Source organism: Rattus norvegicus, chromosome 10, assembly GCF_021556685.1.
Source record: "Rattus norvegicus strain SHRSP/BbbUtx chromosome 10, alternate assembly SHRSP_T2T, whole genome shotgun sequence".
Classification (NCBI taxonomy): Eukaryota; Metazoa; Chordata; class Mammalia; order Rodentia; family Muridae; genus Rattus; species Rattus norvegicus.
The window spans coordinates 46,267,725-46,286,323 of NC_141543.1; the positions used below are offsets into that span (position 1 = coordinate 46,267,725).

The 18,599-nt window shown below is 43.6% G+C and overlaps 1 long non-coding RNA gene across 2 annotated transcripts in view; it reads left to right on the top strand.

Moving 5' to 3' along the window:
* The first annotated feature begins 2,118 nt into the window (after positions 1 to 2,118).
* Positions 2,119 to 18,599, top strand: part of LOC148002878 (uncharacterized) — a 191,116-nt gene continuing 174,635 nt past the window's right edge. For both annotated transcript variants that reach the window (XR_015631219.1, XR_015631218.1), the window contains exons 1-2: positions 2,119 to 3,169; positions 5,150 to 5,209. This is a non-coding gene — a long non-coding RNA (uncharacterized LOC148002878). The remainder of the gene's footprint in view (positions 3,170 to 5,149; positions 5,210 to 18,599) is intronic.

Below are 18,599 nucleotides of genomic sequence, written 5' to 3' on the forward strand. Positions count from 1 at the left end.
TCAAGAAAAGAAAGGAGGTGAATATGATTTTGGAAACACATTTTAAAAATATGTTACATTCTCAAATAATAAATTAAAATACATACTTGAAATATTCCACTGAGAAGCTTGATTTCATGGTCTGTGGAGCCCTTTCAACATAGTATATAATTGTGGCTGGGCAGCCCAGCGATATTGATGTCATGTTTTCTTCCTTATTTTAGAACCTATAGGGGAGATTAAATATGAGGCTGACACTTCTTATAGTTGGTGAGCACAGACTGTACCGCCAATGTTGATGTGCTCGCTCGTGACATAACAAACCAGCATGAGAGCAAAGACTATGAATGACTTTCCCATAGATATCTCCTATGCTTAGCAAATTATTCACACTTGGTAGGCAAGCAGTGAGTATTTATTGAATATTGGATATGCTCCCAGGATAATAAAGTATTTGGGAACATGTTGAGGTTGTGTCTATAGGGAGTATGTGTTCTGGAAGTTTCCTTTTGTCAAACAAGCCGATTGTTGAAAGTAACTGCAGTTGCCGGGTAAACAGGCTGGTGTGTGTGGGGGTGCACTTTCACAAGTCAACACCATCAATCATTCCCGTTGTCCGAAGTGGAACCCTGTCTCAAGGCTCCTGCAGAGTTGCTATTACTTCAGGCAGGCGACCTTGGCCTTTTATGACCACAAGGGGGCGGTGTGTGCTTTTCTCAAGGCTGAAGCCGTTGTGAGGTCTTTCTTATTCCTTGGAGATGTCTTCATGGTGTTTACCAGTGTGGAACGAGATTGCTCTGTAACTCCTGCATGGCAAGCAAATTGTTCTCTTGTTCTCGCTGAATATTTAAGCAGCGATAGTAAGGATTGGACTCCCCATTTTTAGTAGGGCTGACACCGATGTAAGACCATGAAGTAGAAAGTTGGGGTAATGGCATGCTCATCAATTTTATAATTCTTTTCTCAAACTCTCCATAGAGGAGTCGAGTCTATGTTTGAGAGCTAGCTCAGGCGGTATGCCGTGGTAGGCACAGAGGCAACACCTGTCTTGACGAACTGCAATTAGCGAGCAGAAAGCTCATGTCCTGGGTATGAAAGGACCATGATGGGGATCCTCCTCTCTGGTCTTTTGACAGCTCATCAAGCATGAGGTGTCAAAACACTTAGCTATGGTTCCTGCGATCCTTCGTGGTCCATTTCCCCACCTTCGGAGGCTTCCCTACCTGCTATGGTAAAGGGTTGCTTGTCTGCGTTGGAATAGAAACTTAGTGACTTTGAGATGATTTCCAGCACTCACCGAACAAAGAAAGCACATTTTCACCCACATGACCAAAGGCGTTTGGGGGATTTACCTCCATGTCCAGTGTTTTGAAATGCTGCTAAATAGTAAGTTTGAGACAAAATTATAGGACCCAGGGGTTAAAACCTCTGTGAATGCTGATGCATATTGCCCCAGACAGCAGCTGAGTCTTTTGTTGTCTCTCCCTTGAGGTTTCTGTGTGAGCTGAGTTTTCCTGAAAAGTGTGTGTGTGTGTGTGTGTGTGTGTGTGTGTGTGTGTGTGTGCACAAACATCACAGTTGTGTCTCTGAGGAATGTGTGTTCTGGAAAGTCCCCCTTTTCAAACGAATCCACAGCTGAAAAAAAAACTCCAGTTGCTAAATGACTTTGTATGAAACACACACACACACACACACACACACACACACACACACACACACACACACACACACTATTCGCTAGACTTTTTTTTTCCCTAGAGACAGGGTTTCTCAGTGTAGCAGAACTCTGTAGACCAGGCTGTCCTTGAACTCAGAGATTCCCCTTGCCTCTGACTCCCAAGTGCTGGGATTAAATACATGTGCCACTACTGCCTGACTTCTCTAGACTTATTAAAATGTGATGCAAGAATCTATCTGTACTGGCTGGTTTTATGTGTCAACTTGACACAAGCTGGAGTTATCACAGACAAAGGAACTTCCCTGGAGGAAACACCTCCATGGATTCAGCTGTAAGGCATTTTCTCAATTAGTGATCAAGGGGGGAAGGCCCAGCCCATTGTGGGTGGTGCCATCCCTGGGCTGATGGTACCGGATTCTATAAGAGAGCAAGCTGAGCAAGCCAGGGGAAGCAAGCCAGTAATATCCCTCCAAGGCCTCTGCCTCAGCCACGGCTTCCTGATCTGTTTGAGTCCTGGTCCTGACTTCCTTTGGTGATGAAGAGCAATGTGGAAGTGTAACCTGACTAAGCCTTTCCTCTCCAACTTGCTTTTTTTGTCATGATGTTTTGTGCAGGAATAGAACCCTGACTAAGACAAATTGGTACCAGCATAGTGGGGTATTCCTGTGACAACCTGACCATGTTTTGGGGAGGACTGTTGAAGCACTTTGGAATTTCAGACTAAAAGAATCATTAGGTGTTGTTAAGAGCTCTATGGAATGTTCTGTAGGAGCTTGGAAGATAATGTTGAGAATAGTGTAAACTATGGAGGCCTGGCTTGTGAAATTTCAGAGGGAAGATTAAAGACTCTTATCAGGGCTGTTGCTGTTTTGAAGATTCTGTGGTTTTGGTTGGGTGGAGCTGAAGAATCAGCTGTGATTAACAAGATACCAGAACTACTACAGTGAAACCACTGCATTACTGGGACTACTGATGCTGGCTAGCTGGAGTTAAGAAATTAGCAGTGATTAAGAAGAGACCAGCATCATTGAAGTGAAATCTTCTGGGAAGTGTTTTCTGAGCGCACAAAGAGGCTGTGTTCCAGAGATAGACAAGGTTGTACCTCGTGCTGTGACTGGATTTGGTAATGTGTAAGAGTCACCCAGGTGTACTGGTTTTGAAGGCATGAAGGGGTCATGAAGAGCAGCTGAGGCTGGGCACTGTGAGAGGCCATGGAAGGCCACTGGTGAAGGTGCAGCCTTGCAGCCTCAGTTGCAATTGATGGCCCAGGACTGAAGGGATCATGCAAAGGAGTTGAGGTTTGGCACCATGAAGAGCGCCTATGAGAGGCTATTGGTAAAACCTAGTTGCAGCCGAAGATAGCAGTGTTTTTGAGATGCCAGTACCATGAGATGACCACCACCAACAGCAGCAGCAGTGGAGAACAGGCAACTGGAGCCTAGAAGACAATTTGTGTGCCACAAAGGGCAGAGCTGGAGAAGTGACCCAAGCCCTTCGAGGAGCCCAGAGATTGTGAGTAGATCCAAGACATTGGATGGTTAGAGTTTGATTTTGATTGTGATTGCGCCCTGATATTTTTCCCTCTTGAAGTAAGAAAAGTATTTTACTGGAGCTCACAGTTAAGAGACTGTGAATTGTAAAAAGACTTTGAATTTTAAAAGATATTAGATATTTTAAAGGGATTGAAATGTTGATTTATAAGACTGTGGGACTTTTAAAGTTATTTAGATCTTGGGGATGAATAAGAAAGTAAGGGTTAAGGCTTAATAGTGATGTGTTTGTGTGTCAAGTTGACAAGGGGTCAATTGTACTGGCTGGTTTTGTGTGTCAACTTGATAAAGCTGGAGTTATCACGGACAAAGGAGCCTCCCTTGAAGATATGCCTCCATGAGATCCAGATGTAAGGCATTTTCTCAATTAGTAATCAAGGAAGAGAGGGAGGGAGGGCCCAGCTCATTGTGAGTGTGTGGGGTGCCATCCCTTGGCTGATACTCATGAGTTCTATAAGAAAGCAAGCTGAGCAAGCCAGGGGAAGCAAGCCAGTAAGTAACAACTTCCCAAGGCCTCTGCATCAGCCCCTACTTCCTGACGTGCTTCAGTTCTGGTCCTGACTTCTATTGGTGATGAACAGCAAGGTGAAGTGTAGGCTGGATAAACCCTTTCCTCCCCAACTTGCTTCTTGGTCACAATGTTTTGTGCAGGAATAGAGACCCTGACTAAGATATTATCCAAGTGGTCATCCTATGTAATTCCAAGACATTTTCCCTTGTTTTCTATAAAAATGAAACCTAAACTGTTTAGCTCAAAGTAGCTCAACTCAGAGGTGGTCTAAGAATGTGACTGCAGGATACAGGTTACAGCCAAATGTGTCTCTAACTGGGGCTAAAAAACGTTACTTAATAGATGATTCCTGGGTAGGAGATCCACTGTCAACTTCTGGGAACTTGCTGGTCTTCCAAGGATTTTTTTTTTTTTTACATCATGACAGGGAAATGTAGGCATTCGAACAAGATGAGGACCCTAAAACTTCTTCAGTCCTAACTCTGTCTCAGACACTGTGTTGGGTACAGGTAGTTGGGTTATTTATTTACTTAATCAAACTTTTGTTAGAGAGGGTCTTGTGGAGTTCAGGATGACTGGAACCTTTGATGTAGCAAGAAAGATGTTGAACTTCAGATCCCACTGCCTTTACCACCTGAACTCTGAGATTCCCAACATGCGCCATGATGCCTGGTTTTATGTAGTAAGGTGAATGAACTCAGCTCTTCATGCATGCTGAGCAAGCATTCTTAGCTACAAACCCAGCCTAGCCTTGGTATCTTAACTCCATCAGATTTCACCCAGTGTTTTGAAGAACCAGAATGGCACTGGATATGAACCAACTCTTTTATAACCCAATGGTCCCCATGTTTGAGTGGCTGTGATAACTGTCAGTCAGTACTGATGTGTAGTGAACTAGTGTGGACATTTACAATCTGTAGAATGCAACTTCAGGTCCACTTGATCTGGGCTTTCTTTGTGTAAAATTTTGCTGACAAACGTAGATTATAAAAAGTCCAGCCTAGACCAGGCCATAGGTTGTCCGTTTATAAACCTGATCTTAGCCTTAAGGAGTTGTATAAATTTGGAGATGGAAGAGACCTTTGCTTATCATTAGAGGAGAAGAGATTGGATGAAGTACATGGTAGGAGTCCTGAGTTTATTCTTCATTCTGTAATGGACCCGCTCTGAGATCTTAAGTATTTAACCTTACCTTTGAGTTATGAATATTTCATCTGAAAGGGAAAACAAGGTTAATAGTGAGTGCCATCTCCACAGAACCACTACAGCCTTCAGGAAGGGCTGTTGTCAGACTCTGCTCTGCTTCTCTCTTTCTGACACAGTGTCTCTCTGTGTAACTAAGGCTGACCTCAGCATCTTTGTAAAGAGAAGCAATTCTCTTTTCATTTACATGTGCTTGTCTATGAATGTGTCTATGTGTGTATATTGCAGGCACCTGCAGAGACAAGAAGAGGAGGACATCAGACCCTTGAGCAGGAGTTAGAGATGATGGTGAGCTGCCCCACATGGGTGCTGGGAACTGAGCTCCAGTTCTCAGCAAGAGCAGTGGGTCTTCTTCACAGTGAGCTGTATCCTGGCTCCTGACTGCAAACTCTGGCTGTATCGCTTTCTTCTGCCTTCATGGGATAGATACAGGTGTGAACCATCCCTCCTGGCCTACATGTCTGTATTTTCTGTTTCAGCTACACACATGCTTCCTAACTTTTGTCCTGGCCAAGTAACACCTTAGCTATTATTTATTGTTCCTTTGCTATTTGCTTTTAAAACCATCTGAAATACACCCATTCTCATGGAAGCACTATCTACAGAAACATGATTCCAAGCTATCTAGGTGTTCTCCCTCATCATCCTATGACAAATATAAAGTAATTTCACAATAGTTTGACTTAGGCTGGTAAGATGACTCAGCAGGTAAAAGCTCCTACTGTCTGACCTGATACCCTGAGTTTGATCCTTGAGATCAACATGGCAGGAGAGTGCTGACTCCTGGAAATCATTCTCTGATCTCCAGATGTGTGCTGTTGCAGGCATGCCCCCCACATGCACACACACAAATACACATAAAAATACACACACACACACAAATACACACACAAATACACACACACACAAGTACACAATTGTAACAGTAAGAAAAATGCTCATCTATTTTGGGGCTAGGGAGATAGTTCAGCAGTTATGAGCACTGGCTGTTCTTGTGGGGGGCCAGAGTTATGTTTCCAGTATCCACATGTTGCACAGCCATGTCTAACTCCAGTTCCAGGACATCTGATGCCCTCTTCTGGCTTCCTCAGATACCCCTATTCACCTTCATATGCCCATGCACAGACATACGTATAATTAAAAATAAAGGAAATATCTGAAAAAATTTTGGCTATATATAATTTAAATTTCAAAAATAGTAGATGATTTCACAAAATGAGTACACTTTTAAGGTAAGCCAGGTGGCCGATGAGTGCATCTAACAGCTTCAGCTGTAGCTTTTGCAAGAAATGTTGATCATGGCTTCCAGCAAGGTAAACAGATTTTATATTTATGAAGTGGTTATTTAAGCTAGAAATTCTTGGTTTCGTCTAAAAAAAATACTTTTAACTGGAGGCTTGAAATTTTCTCTCCTATCTTTAATAAAAGACAGCACAGGGTCAACAAACCCAATAACCTATGATGTGCTTAACACCATGGCTTTCACTCAATATTGATTTGTGCATTAATAAACATTTCAGTTCCTTTGCATCTATTAAATTGTGTCATCCATGGACAGCCATATCTTAGAATAGATTTCTGTATTACATGGCCGGTGGCTCTTTAATAATCAGAGGTTGGAGTTAGGTGTTTAGTGAGATAGACAACCACATTGGATTCCCAAAGATGACTGTGCTTAATAACTCCACTAGCACAAAGCATATGGACTGGGTGTTGGAAAAGCCACAGAGAACGAATCAAGGTCTCTGGGAAGCTTCAGTCTCGTGGGAGGAAACCTGTCACTGAAAATTATGCATGTACTGTCTTGGAAATTGAGGAGTGTAATATGAAGGGGCAGGTGGGTGCCTGACAGGAACACAGATCAGTGGCGATGAGCACACAGCACGCTGCTCTCTCGAAGGACCTCAGGTCAGTTCTAAGCACTCAACACCCAGCAGTTCACAACTGCCTGTAACTCCGGCTCCCTGGGGATCTGACATCATCTCCTGGTCTCCAGAGGAAACTGCAGGCACAAGCATATGCTAAATTAAATTAAAAAATATTTAAAAAATACATCTTAAAAATAAAAGAATGAGGTGAAAGGTGACAAGTGAGGGTGGGGCTTTATGTACCCAGAGTGGGTAACTTTTCGTGAGTAACTCTTAGAACTGGAGCAAAGTGTGGTAAGAAGCAGAACAGTCCCTGAGAAAAGGGTGACACGGTAAAGAAAAGATGTAGTGGCCCTGAGAAGACCATAGCGTGTACCTGGGAACAATCGAAGATGCCAGCATAGCCAGGGAAGTTTGAGCACAGAGGAGGTTAGGCAAGCATGCCACACTGCAGGGTCTTCCTACTGTTTCCCTTTTGTATGAGCAGGAAGAAGTCTCTGTGGGTCCAAAACCAAGAAGTGGCACATTCAGATACAGTTTCAACTCCCTGGTTGGCTATCGTAGGGGAGACAAGACACATACAAGGGATGTGACTAGAAAGGGGAACCATCCAGAGTTGTCATGAGCTACAGGGAAAATGATGGTGTATACCAAAGTGGTAGTGTTAGGGATGACAGATGCCATCAGATGCTGGACACATTCTAAAGGACAGAAGATAGCTTTTTCTGGTGAAATGATGTGTCACAGTAGAAAATAAAGCGCCCAGCATGGTTCAAAGGTTTAGGGCGGTGAGGCGAGCGCTGTGAGGCATGAAGTTCTGACTGGCTGACGGCCTTATCTTCTCTGTCTTTCATGTTTTCTGTAGACACAGGCCGGCTCCCATGGAACACCTCAACTGACATCCCTGGATGGCAAAAGTCACTTAAGATTTCTGCCTCCCATGTAGGAGCAGATGCTTTTAGCTGGTAACCCCTGCCCACTTTGGTGCATAATTGTAAAGCCATCCATTAGAAAGCCCAACTTAACCAGGACTACTAACGCTTGTGTTCTGACGTGTTCTTTCTCTTCTGTGTGGTCCATGACAGTAACAGTATACAGCTGTGCACTCACAAAAGAAATGTTTCCCCAAAATGGTCAATATCAAGTAAAACAATTCAACTCAGATTGAGTTATTTCTCTATCTCGTGTCTTCTTTTTATTCCCATGAATGGAATCCATCAATTCTCACTGGCTTTCTTTGAACACTGGGGACCTTTATAGCTAGAAGAATATGAAGATGCTTGCTGATACAATTGCATCAAACACAGGCTTTTTTGTGCTGCTTCCTTCTGGAGTTGAGTAAACCATGGTTCAGAAGCTTGCAGAAGTGGCATTGCTGGGATGCAAGGCCAGAGCAAGCTGACTCCCTATGATGCAGGCTCTGCTGTGCTGTGCTCTTCTGTCTCAATCCTACATGGGCAGTCACCAGTTTCCTCCCATTCCAACCCACTGGTTTCCTAGGATCTTCTATGGAGAAGAGTGTGGTTTCTTTGGACTTCTCCATGGACCTCTCCTTGACGCTCCAGTCTGGCTGAGTCCTAGTTCTCAGTGGTTCTTTATGATATTCAAGCATCCACACTGGCCTGTGATGTCTCCCTGACTCCATCCATCCCATCCCCTTACACCTTTATCCCTCCTCTTCTGGTACCGAGAATGTCCATAATGTTGTGTGTCAGAGCCCTTCTGTGATGTGCTGTAGCCTTTCAAGAATGCCTCTTCCCCCTCTGAATGTGATTTCCAATATTTGGAGATGGCTCAGAGGGAAAAGGTCTTGTCACAGAGCATGAACACTGGGGTTTAGTGTTTAGAACCTACATAAAACTCATGTGGGTGAGGTGGTCAGCCTGAAATTCCAGCCACCTGAAGGTAGAAATAAAGGAACAAGCTTGCTAGCCAGACTAGCCATATCGGTGAGACTAGCTCAACTAGGAGAGCCTGCCTCATTGAATACAGTGGGAACAACTGAGGAAAATTCCCAATATCAACCATTTAATACTCCAGACTTCAGTCTCCAACTTCCACAAATGTCTGCATGCATGTGCTTCTGCATTCACACACATGCAAACATGCATGACTTATGCCTGCATGCCACACACATACATGTGAAGAAAGAAGTGGATACCTGTTCTTTCTTACTGTATCCATGTCTTGGCATCTGTCATAGCCTGGTATTGGTACTTAATATATTGAACTCTTTGACTCTAGCATATAATGTTGCTGAAAGGGATTTCTCAGTGATTGGCTCTCAGCAGGCTGTAAAGCAAGGACTAGATAGAAGAGAAGGAAAAGACCAGGCTTCTCTCTCTTGCTTTGACTTGTAAAGGAGAAAGGAAAATGGATGCCCAGACTGATGGACCTCTGTTGCCTCATGAATTTTCCTCCTAACTGAAGGTCTGTTCTTATGCCAAATGAGATTCTCCAGGATGCACACAGACCTTGCTGAGCCTGGTCTTTGTCTTTCATGAGGCTGTACCAAAGGCCAAGCCAGCAGGGAGACACTGCCACCCACCCCAGCCGACTCCAAACTTCATGCAATTTTTATTTGCCTTCTTTGGCCTGGCCAACCTTGCACTGAGCTGACATAAAAATTCAACCCTCTGGCATCTGATGAATAAAATAACTCCTTGGCCAGAATCCACGTGCACCTTGGGGAGGATTCCAAAGACATCCAGCTGTCTGTATGCCCAGCTCTCCTCTGTGGGTCCCCATTCCACTTCAATGCCCATTGGTAATTAGCCCTCTGCTACTGGGGCTCATCTGGTGATTCTTTGCTGTAGGAGAGATGAGGGTGAAGGGATCAGAGAAGTACCAGGCTAAAAGTCAAGAGATTAACTCACTGCCTGCCTCTTTCCTGTTTCTGCAAAATGGGATTAAGATAAACTTCAATAAATATCTATGGGTTGATTCTAGAATTCAATGAGAGAGAGAGAGAGAGAGAGAGAGAGAGAGAGAGAGAGAGAGAGCTCAGAAAAATCTCAAAGAACTTAAAAAAAAAACCTCTGAAGCAGTCTCTCTTTGCAAGACTGTCAGTAATAAGGTGAAATAGAGGAAACAGGAGGAGGTTAGGAGATAGGGCCCAAATCATACAAAGCAACAAACACAATGGGAGATGTCAAACAGGTAACCAGGTGGGTCTGGGTGGTGTTTCTTAGGTCACTAAGTTCCTCACAAATTCTCCAGTGCTGGAAGTTTGGTCTCCTCCATCCATTTAATTATCATCAAGGTTAGGTGTTTGCTAAATCCTGGATACCACAAGAACTCAATTATTTTCTCTTTCAGTGTTTATAGCAGATCTCCTCCAACCCCCTGCTCTATTTTTGCATGGGAAATGAGTGAATTTAGGCTAAGGGATGTCACGTGTCACAAGTCTTTGCTTAATGATGCAGAATTTGCAAGAAATGGAGCTGAGCCTTGACCCCCACCCCCACCCCCACCCCCCGAGGCTCTAAGCCTGGGCGCTTCTGTGTCTTAGCTATGAGTGTTAGCAATTGATGCCATGTAACTTACCAAAAGTGACTATAACTGAGCTTTCTGCTGCCATAATTCTGGGATGGCATATTAGTGATCTGTCCTGACTTCCTGCTGTGTGCAAAGGTGGTACCTGCTAGGTTGGTTCCTGGAGCGAATCAGTGCTTGGTGGGTAGCTTAGTTTACATTACAGAGAGGGCCTGAAGATGTCATTCTTGGAACTGGAAATGCATTGCAGATAGACTTTTTTTTTTGCAAGAAAACGTTTTTTTGAAAAAGGAGGTAATTCTGACAGTAAATGTCATTACGAAGCTCAATGCTTTGTATAATGATTATAGACTAATAAAGTTTTTAAAGGTTTATTTTTGAGGGCTGGGGAGGTTTTATTTTTTTTATCTCCCAAGAACATTAGATGTGTTCATAGAGGACATGGGTTTGGTTCCCAGCATGCCCAGGGGAGCTCACAAAAGTCGATAATTCTAGTTCCAGGGGATACAATTTCTCTTCTGGCATTCATGGAGATGTGTGTGTGGTCCTCATACATACACTCAGGCACCCGCACTTCTTTCAAAGAAGGTTTAACTTGTGTGTGTGTGTGTGTGTGTGTGTGTGTGTGTGTGTGTGTGTGTGTGTGTGCCTGGTACCTGCAGAGGCCAGAAGACAGCATCCATTGGATACTCTGGAATTAGAAATAGAGGAAGTTGTCAGCCACCTTAAGTGAGGGTTGGGAACAGAACTTGGGAGCTCTGCAAGAGCAGTAGGCATTCCTAGCTGCTGGGCCATCTCTCCAGACCCTGGTAAAATGCTAAAAATAGACACTTTTTAAAGCCCAAAGGAGAAGCAAATTGTTATCACACAGTGGAAGAAGCTAAAAGGGGTGGGGTCTCATTGACCACTCCCCCAGCCCCCTGGATCTGAGGTTCTGGGTATGGTGTCAGCACTGTCTGTTTGTGGTTTGATAACGGGAAGCATGTTTGCAATTCAAAGACACTGTGCATACAGTGCACCGTGATTTCTGATATTATTTTCATCCCCATTGAAATCAGACAAACAGCAATTTTCACTAAAAGCCCAACAGTTCTCTCCTCTACAACTCTATGCCTAGCCAATGGCAGCTTTTAGATGGTTTTTCTCTCTCCTTTCTGCGCTGACACCCTAATCATGCTGATGGTAGTTTAAATAAAGCAGTAATAACGACTCACAAGTCGCTTTCAGTCACCAGACTAGAAGAAAAGATGCCGCATTTGGGACTTCTGGGGTCTGACAAGGATGATTTTCTTGTTGTTGACTTATATGAAAGCGCTTATTGAATAGGATGGTGACTTATCTGAAAGGGTTTATTGAGTAGGTTGGTGACAGCTCAGAGGAAACTTAAATGTACATGAACAGTGGAGTCGACATCTGAAAACGCCCCTGTGTTGTTCACTGGAGGCAAGAAACATATACCACAGATTGTAGCAACTGCTAGACAAAGAAAGCCTACCAGTATTGCTGGGCGAGCCTTGCACACACCGCTGTGGGCGAGCAAGTGGAGCTGCCACGGACCTGGAGAGAACCCAAGTATCAGCGAGCAGCCATCTGGAGGATTCAGGCCTTCACAATGTGGCAATCAGATTCTCCCAAGAACTGATTGCTGGGCTTGTTCACTGGGAGGAACTGCAAGCAGTGTGTCTAATCGTGGTCTGAGAACAACTTCTAGTAAATAAGGAGTTAGGAAGGAAAAACATCGAAGACATCAATCTGCATCCATTGTGTCCGAAAAGGTCAGTGGCTCACTCCTTCCTTCCTGAGCTTTCCATCCTGCAGCCCTGTCCAGTGTCTAGCTTCTACTTTCCACAGATAATTCCTGCTCTTTGGATCCTTTCTGCGGAAGGATATCAGTGGCTTAGAGAACAGGGAGGGGGAATGGGAATGTGTACCTTGGAGCTGGCTGTAATTGGTGCTTATGTTCGGGGAAGCACGGGCATCCCTGGATGAGGAATTACTCTAATTCAGGTGACCGATTTAGAATTATTTTCAGCTCAATTTTAAAGCATGGCACAGCTAAAGAGAATGAACTTAAGATCCCTCATGTCAGGTTACAAGGTAAGCTGGAGGCACCTGCTTATACTCGTGACCCCAGGAGTCCTTGGGAGCAGTTGTGGGAGGGAGGGGGGTCTTTTAAAGTCATGGGTTTATGATCTTCCTGGGCAACAGTAGCTGAGAGCTCTACCCCCAAGATGAAAATGGAGAAGGAAAAACTTGGCCAAATATTATGAAGTGAGAAAAGTGACCTTTTACCTACCTAAGGCACCTCCAGGACAAGATGAAGCTACTATCTTTGGGTAGAGATGCAGAGAAGATAATAGAAATGTAAAGTAGAAAGAAAGGGAGAGAAGGGGGTGGGAAGGGAGAGATTCCCATAATTGATAAGAAAAAGGTTAGGTTCCGAAAATAGCACTGATAGCAGAATTCTGCCTTTGGTGGGCTCCAATCAACTGTCATAGCCTCCCTATAGTGTGAAATCCTCACAGGGTTATGGTATGTGGAAGCCTTGGGTACTGGGCTGACTTCAAAGTCATACAGAGCTTATTGCTCATTCTTTGTCTCTCCATGTCTTTCTCTGTCTCGTCTCTTTTTTCCTATCTGTCTCTTTTTCTCTCTACTAATTAGCACACAAATTACCTTTGCAAGCTAAGACTGCATGATGATATTTACATACAGGTGGGCTATTATCTCTGTACACATCCCTTCTACTGCCATTTCTACTCGCTCTTCCCTTTCTTACAACCACCAAACACTCCAGTTCCGGGGAATCTGATGCCCTCTTTTGGCCTCCAAGGAAAATGCACACACACACACACACACACACACACACACACACACACAAAACACACATACACATCACAAACAACACATACACAACACACACAACACAACACACACAACACACACAACACACACAACACACAACATATACCACACACAACACACAACACACAACACACACCATACACACACACCACACACACACCACACACACACCACACACCACACAACACACAACACACACAACATACACAACACACACAACACACACACACACACACACATACACACACACACACACACACCGGCACACAGACATATGAAATTAAAAATAAAAACTGAAAAAGGGAAACATTTCATTCCTTAGTACTTTCTTCTGTAGTTTTTATCCATTTTTTTTGTTTCCTCAGATTCCAAGTCTAGGAGGAAAACCTGTGGTATTTGTTTCTCATGTCTTGCTTATTTCCCATAACATGAACCTTCAGTTCCGTCCATTTTCCTGCCAATGACAGAATTTCATTCTTCTTTGTGGCTGAGCAAAAGTCCCCTGTGTCCATGTACCACATCTGGTCCCCACATTCTTTGATGGGCTCCAAAGGCTAATTTCATAGTTTAGCTATTATGGATGGCACTGTAATAAACATGGCCACTCTTTTACAGGGCAGGTAACAGCAACCTCAGACTACACTGAGAAGCCTGTGGTCAGTCTATGGATAGGTAACCTTAGAGCCTCGTCAGCAGCTTCTGTTGTTAGTTTTTCCTGTATGGTGACAGGGGCTGGGTTTAAAATCAAGTGATTCCTAAATGTAATGTTAATCAGGGCCCATCTTGACAGGACCATCCTTTAGGGACCATTTACTCTAAAGATTAAAAAAGAAAAGGCTATCGATGACGATAGTGACCCATGACTGTGGGGCTGGAAATGTGGCTTGGAGGTTGAGTGCATGAGCACATGCCACTCTATAGGGGACCTGAATTCAGTTTCCAACACTCAAGTCAGGCAGCTCACAACCACCAACAGCTACTAACTCCAGTTCCAGGCCATCTTATGTCCTCTTCTGGCCTCCAAGGAAGACTGCAACTGCATGTGCACACACACACACACACACACACACACACACACACACACACACACACACACACACAGAGGCACACACACAGACACACACAGAGGCACACAGATATATAAAATTAGAAATAAAAATTGAAAACAAGGAAAAAATGCATAAACCCATATGATCTGTACCTGAGAGGAGGAGAGGGGGAGGGACGGGGAGATGGAGAGGGTAAAGGAAAAGGGAGAGAAGGAAGAGGGAGAGAATGGAAAAGAACCAGACAATCTGATTACAATATAATTGCCAAGGTTACAGTTTAGTGGTGGCACAGGAATCACTGGGCAATCCATTTCAATTACTTTTTAAAAAATGACATCTCATGTTGAAATACATCACACAGATATGGAATTCATTTTTTTTTCATTTTCGTCCTGAGAAAGTAAAGCATCCTGACTACCTCCAGTCATTCATTCTCTCTCCTTCTACTAGCAACGTCTTTATTGTTTGACCATTTAAATTACTTCTTTTTGCAGCAAGAACTTAAAATGCTTAAGAACATTTGGCTAGAGGGGGAAACATTGACATCAGAGTATTTATTCAGTGAGTAAATTGACACAAATTCATCGTGACTGCGGGTGAGTGTGCTGACATTGGTTCTTTCCAGCAAAATTGCCTTATCAAAAATACAAACCTGAAAGGGAAAGGTCCCTATCTAATTTTCCTTCCTTCATAGAAGCCATTGTTGGACCTTCTGATATGGAGCGCTGAGGATTTCTATAAGTAATTACCCCTCTAGGAAAACGAGCTTTCAATGGCTCATGGGTCATGAAAAGAGAAATGCCAAGGAAGAATATCTGATTTTCCAGGGAGAAGTAAGACAGGCTTCCATTGTGAGCCTCTTATGGTTTGACTGTACTAAGCTATGCGAGGTATGGCTAGAGTTTATTGGCACTTGACAGTATTCATATAATCACCTGTCAGAGGTTTCCAAACTGTAGCGAGTGTTGGAATAACCAAGCAGATGCACGCTGATAGTCGTGAGCTCAGTGTTTCTGATTTAGTAAGTCTGGGCATGAAGGTCGGATTTCTATGAAGTCTTAGTTTGGGCTAATGATGCTGACCCAAAGACCACACTTTGGGAAAACTATTGTACAGTGCTTTAAAAATAATTCTTTACATGACCATGAGCTTCATTTGTCAGATAAGCCTTGTTCAAAATTTGAGGCTTGCATAATTTATTTCTCTTTAAGATTTAATTTTATCAACGGTGTGGTGTGGTGTGTGTGTGTGTGTGTGTGTGTGTGTGTGTACATGAGCACAGTTCCTTGGGGGCCAGAGAGGGTGGTGTCAGATTGTCAGCAGTTGTAAGCCTTCCAAAGTGGGTGCTAGGAGCTGAATTCAGCTCGTCAACAAGAGCGGTGTATCCTGTATGCTTTCACCTATGTTGTACCTGTGGAAAGGATGCACAGGTTAATTTGCTGACACTCATATCAAAAAGTTTCAGTGTTGCAATGCATCTTGGGATCCCTCGTTCAACCATTGGGTTTTAGCTTAATGTGGCAACGCTTCTCTCTCTCTCTCCCTTTCCTCCTCCCTTTCCCTCTCCCTCTCCTCCTCCTTCCCCCTTCCACCTTCTCTCTATCACTCTCTCTCTTTCATAGGATCCATATAAGGCCAAGGAACCGGCTATGAGGTAATCTTCATTGATGAGTATGTAGGATGTAATTTGAGTATAAATTCCTTTGCTTGGCATTCAAGCTTTTCATGACTCATCTCCAGCCCAACTCTTTGCTCTTATATCCAAACATCCTCTATCCCAGGCATCAGTGTAACTGGACCTTTGTCAAATGAAGCTGATGATTTTCTGTGTTTAGCCAGGAAGTTTGCCAGAGGCTGCCTCCATCTCTTCTCAGTAAAATGATGTTTCTTAACACTCAGTTGATTTACCACCTCCTCTGTATCACTTCCTACACACCTCCACTTTCACCCCAGCCAGATGTGGCTGCTTCCCTTTCTTCTCATAGGAGAGGCTGCAAAATGTCTGTTAATAAGTAAAAGCAATGCGCTCTATAACACAGGCTGGGTATACTTTGGCGTGGGTGTTGGGAAGGGGTGTGGATTAGTAGGGGAAGCTGGTAGTGGGTCTTCATGCTGACTTCCTTTCCCTTGCTGTTATTCTACTCTGACAAAATTCCAAATTTACTTGTCAAGTTTCTTTTCATTTATAATTAATGTGCACGAACAGTAGCCATATGTTTATAGGGTACAACATGGTTTCAAAACCAAGTCTACTTGAAACGTATCAAATGCCATTGTGGAGCGATGGAGCAGGCTACTGACATTATGCCAGTCTCCTCATTTCTTTGTGGTGATATATGAAATCTTCACCCTTAGCTGTATTGCTTGAAACTCGAGCTTAGTTATTTGTGCACTTGCGTGTGTGTGCTGGGGGTTGGGGTTATACAAGTGTGAGTGCAGTGCTCATGGTGGTCAGAAGGACGTGTTAGATGCCCCAACTCTGGAGCTATAGATGGAAGTGAGCATCCTAATATGGGTACTGGGAACAGGGTCAGGTCCTCTGAAAGAGATGTACATAACACTTTTCACCACTAAGCCGTCTCTTCAGACCCATCCTTCAGTTATTGTGAGTGTAGTGAATTGTGAGTATCATCAGTGAATACAGTCGTGACACTGTACAATAGGATGCTGCAACTCACTCCTCATATCTACCTGAAATTTGGTATCCACGGAGCAACTTCTCTCTTGCTCCCTGTCCTTAGCTTATAGACACTGCCATTCAAGTCTATTTTCAGTTTGACTTTTAAGTGACATTGTTTGATCTTCGCCTCTTTTTGTCTGATTATGGTCATCCTCTGTTGTGGCAATGGCATAGTTTCCTGTGCTTGTTTTGCTTTGTCACTACTTGTAGAATGATGTCATTATGCACCAAAGTGGATCCAGGATAAGGAGCGTGAAAAGGAAAGGTAGGTGAGGAAGAGTCTAGGAAGGAGGGAGGAGGAAGAAGAGGGAGAGAAAGCAAGATGGAGACAACAGAGCAGGATGATCCAGATCCTGTTGGACTGGGTCCATTTTGTCTTGTCTAGGTGGGCGGTTTAAATCTTTATTAATTGGCAGTGAGTTTGTTGTGTGGCTGTATTGTGGATTGGGAATTTAACATGTAAATCTAATTGCTAAATTACAAGTTTCTGAAACTTTGATTTACTGGGCTAAAGAGGACAGTGTGTGTGAAAGAAATGACTGAGAGACTGCTGGAGTGTGCAGATCTGGTTCTTTTGCCCTCAAGGTTGAGAACGTGCAAGGGCCCAGTGTGTGTGTGTGTGTGTGTGTGTGTGTGTGTGTATGTGTGTACGTGTGTGTGTGCCCCAGACATGATAACTACCACCTAGGGGACCGTGCAGAGAGGGCGGCTAAAAGGGAGACAGCTGGGAGAAGGTGGCTTGCAGACCACATGGTAAAGTAGCAGCTGGAGTGAGCAGATCCAGTTGGTGGGAACTGATAGAAAACACTGTTTGTTTTTTTTTTAAATTCTTGCTGCAACAACTACGGTATACTATTCCACGACTTACACTTATGCTACCTCTTTAACCTGTTCAAAAGCTGATGAATGGGTTGTCTCCATATTATTATCATGTGGGGAGCTGAGAAAGCCTTGGAAATACATAATCATTACATTCTTGCTATCTACAAAAATTTTATCCACGGCTGCTATAACTCAGGGAATCCAGTGTTCTCTCCTGACCTTGACTGACACTCTCATAATAGAAATGACCACACGAGCATAAAGAAAATACTCCAATGTGTAAGTGTACCACATTTTCTTTATCCAGTTTTCAGTTGAGGGACATCTAGGTTTTGCAGGCACACAAATGGAACTAGAGAAAATCATCCTGAGTGAGGCAACCCAGACCGAGAAACATAATATGAATTCACTTATACATAGACATTAGCTGTTAAGTAAAGATTAATCATGGTATAATATGTAGACACAGAGAAGTTAAAAAAAAAACAAGGAAGACTGGCAGGGGGGTGTGTAATGTGTTTTTCTCCCAGAGAAGGGAAAATAGAATAGATTTTGTGAATTTACTGGGGAGAGGTGGGGATGGGGATAGGAGGAATCAGGTAGGAGAGGGAGGTGCTGATGGGGAGAATATGGGAGGAGATGACTGGAATTTTGGAGGTTTTGGGGGGCCATGTGGAAACCTAGTGTAGTCAAAATGTTCCAGAATATATGAGAGTGACCCTAGTGAGGACTCCTAGTAATAGAAGATATTGGGTCTGAACTAGCCATCTCCTGTAACCAGGCAAGGTTTCTAGTGGTGGAACTAGGACACAAACCTAGCCACAAAAACTTTAACTCACAACCTGTTCTGCCTTCAAGATGAGCTATAGCAATGGTAGCCCAGAGCTTTTAGAAGTGGC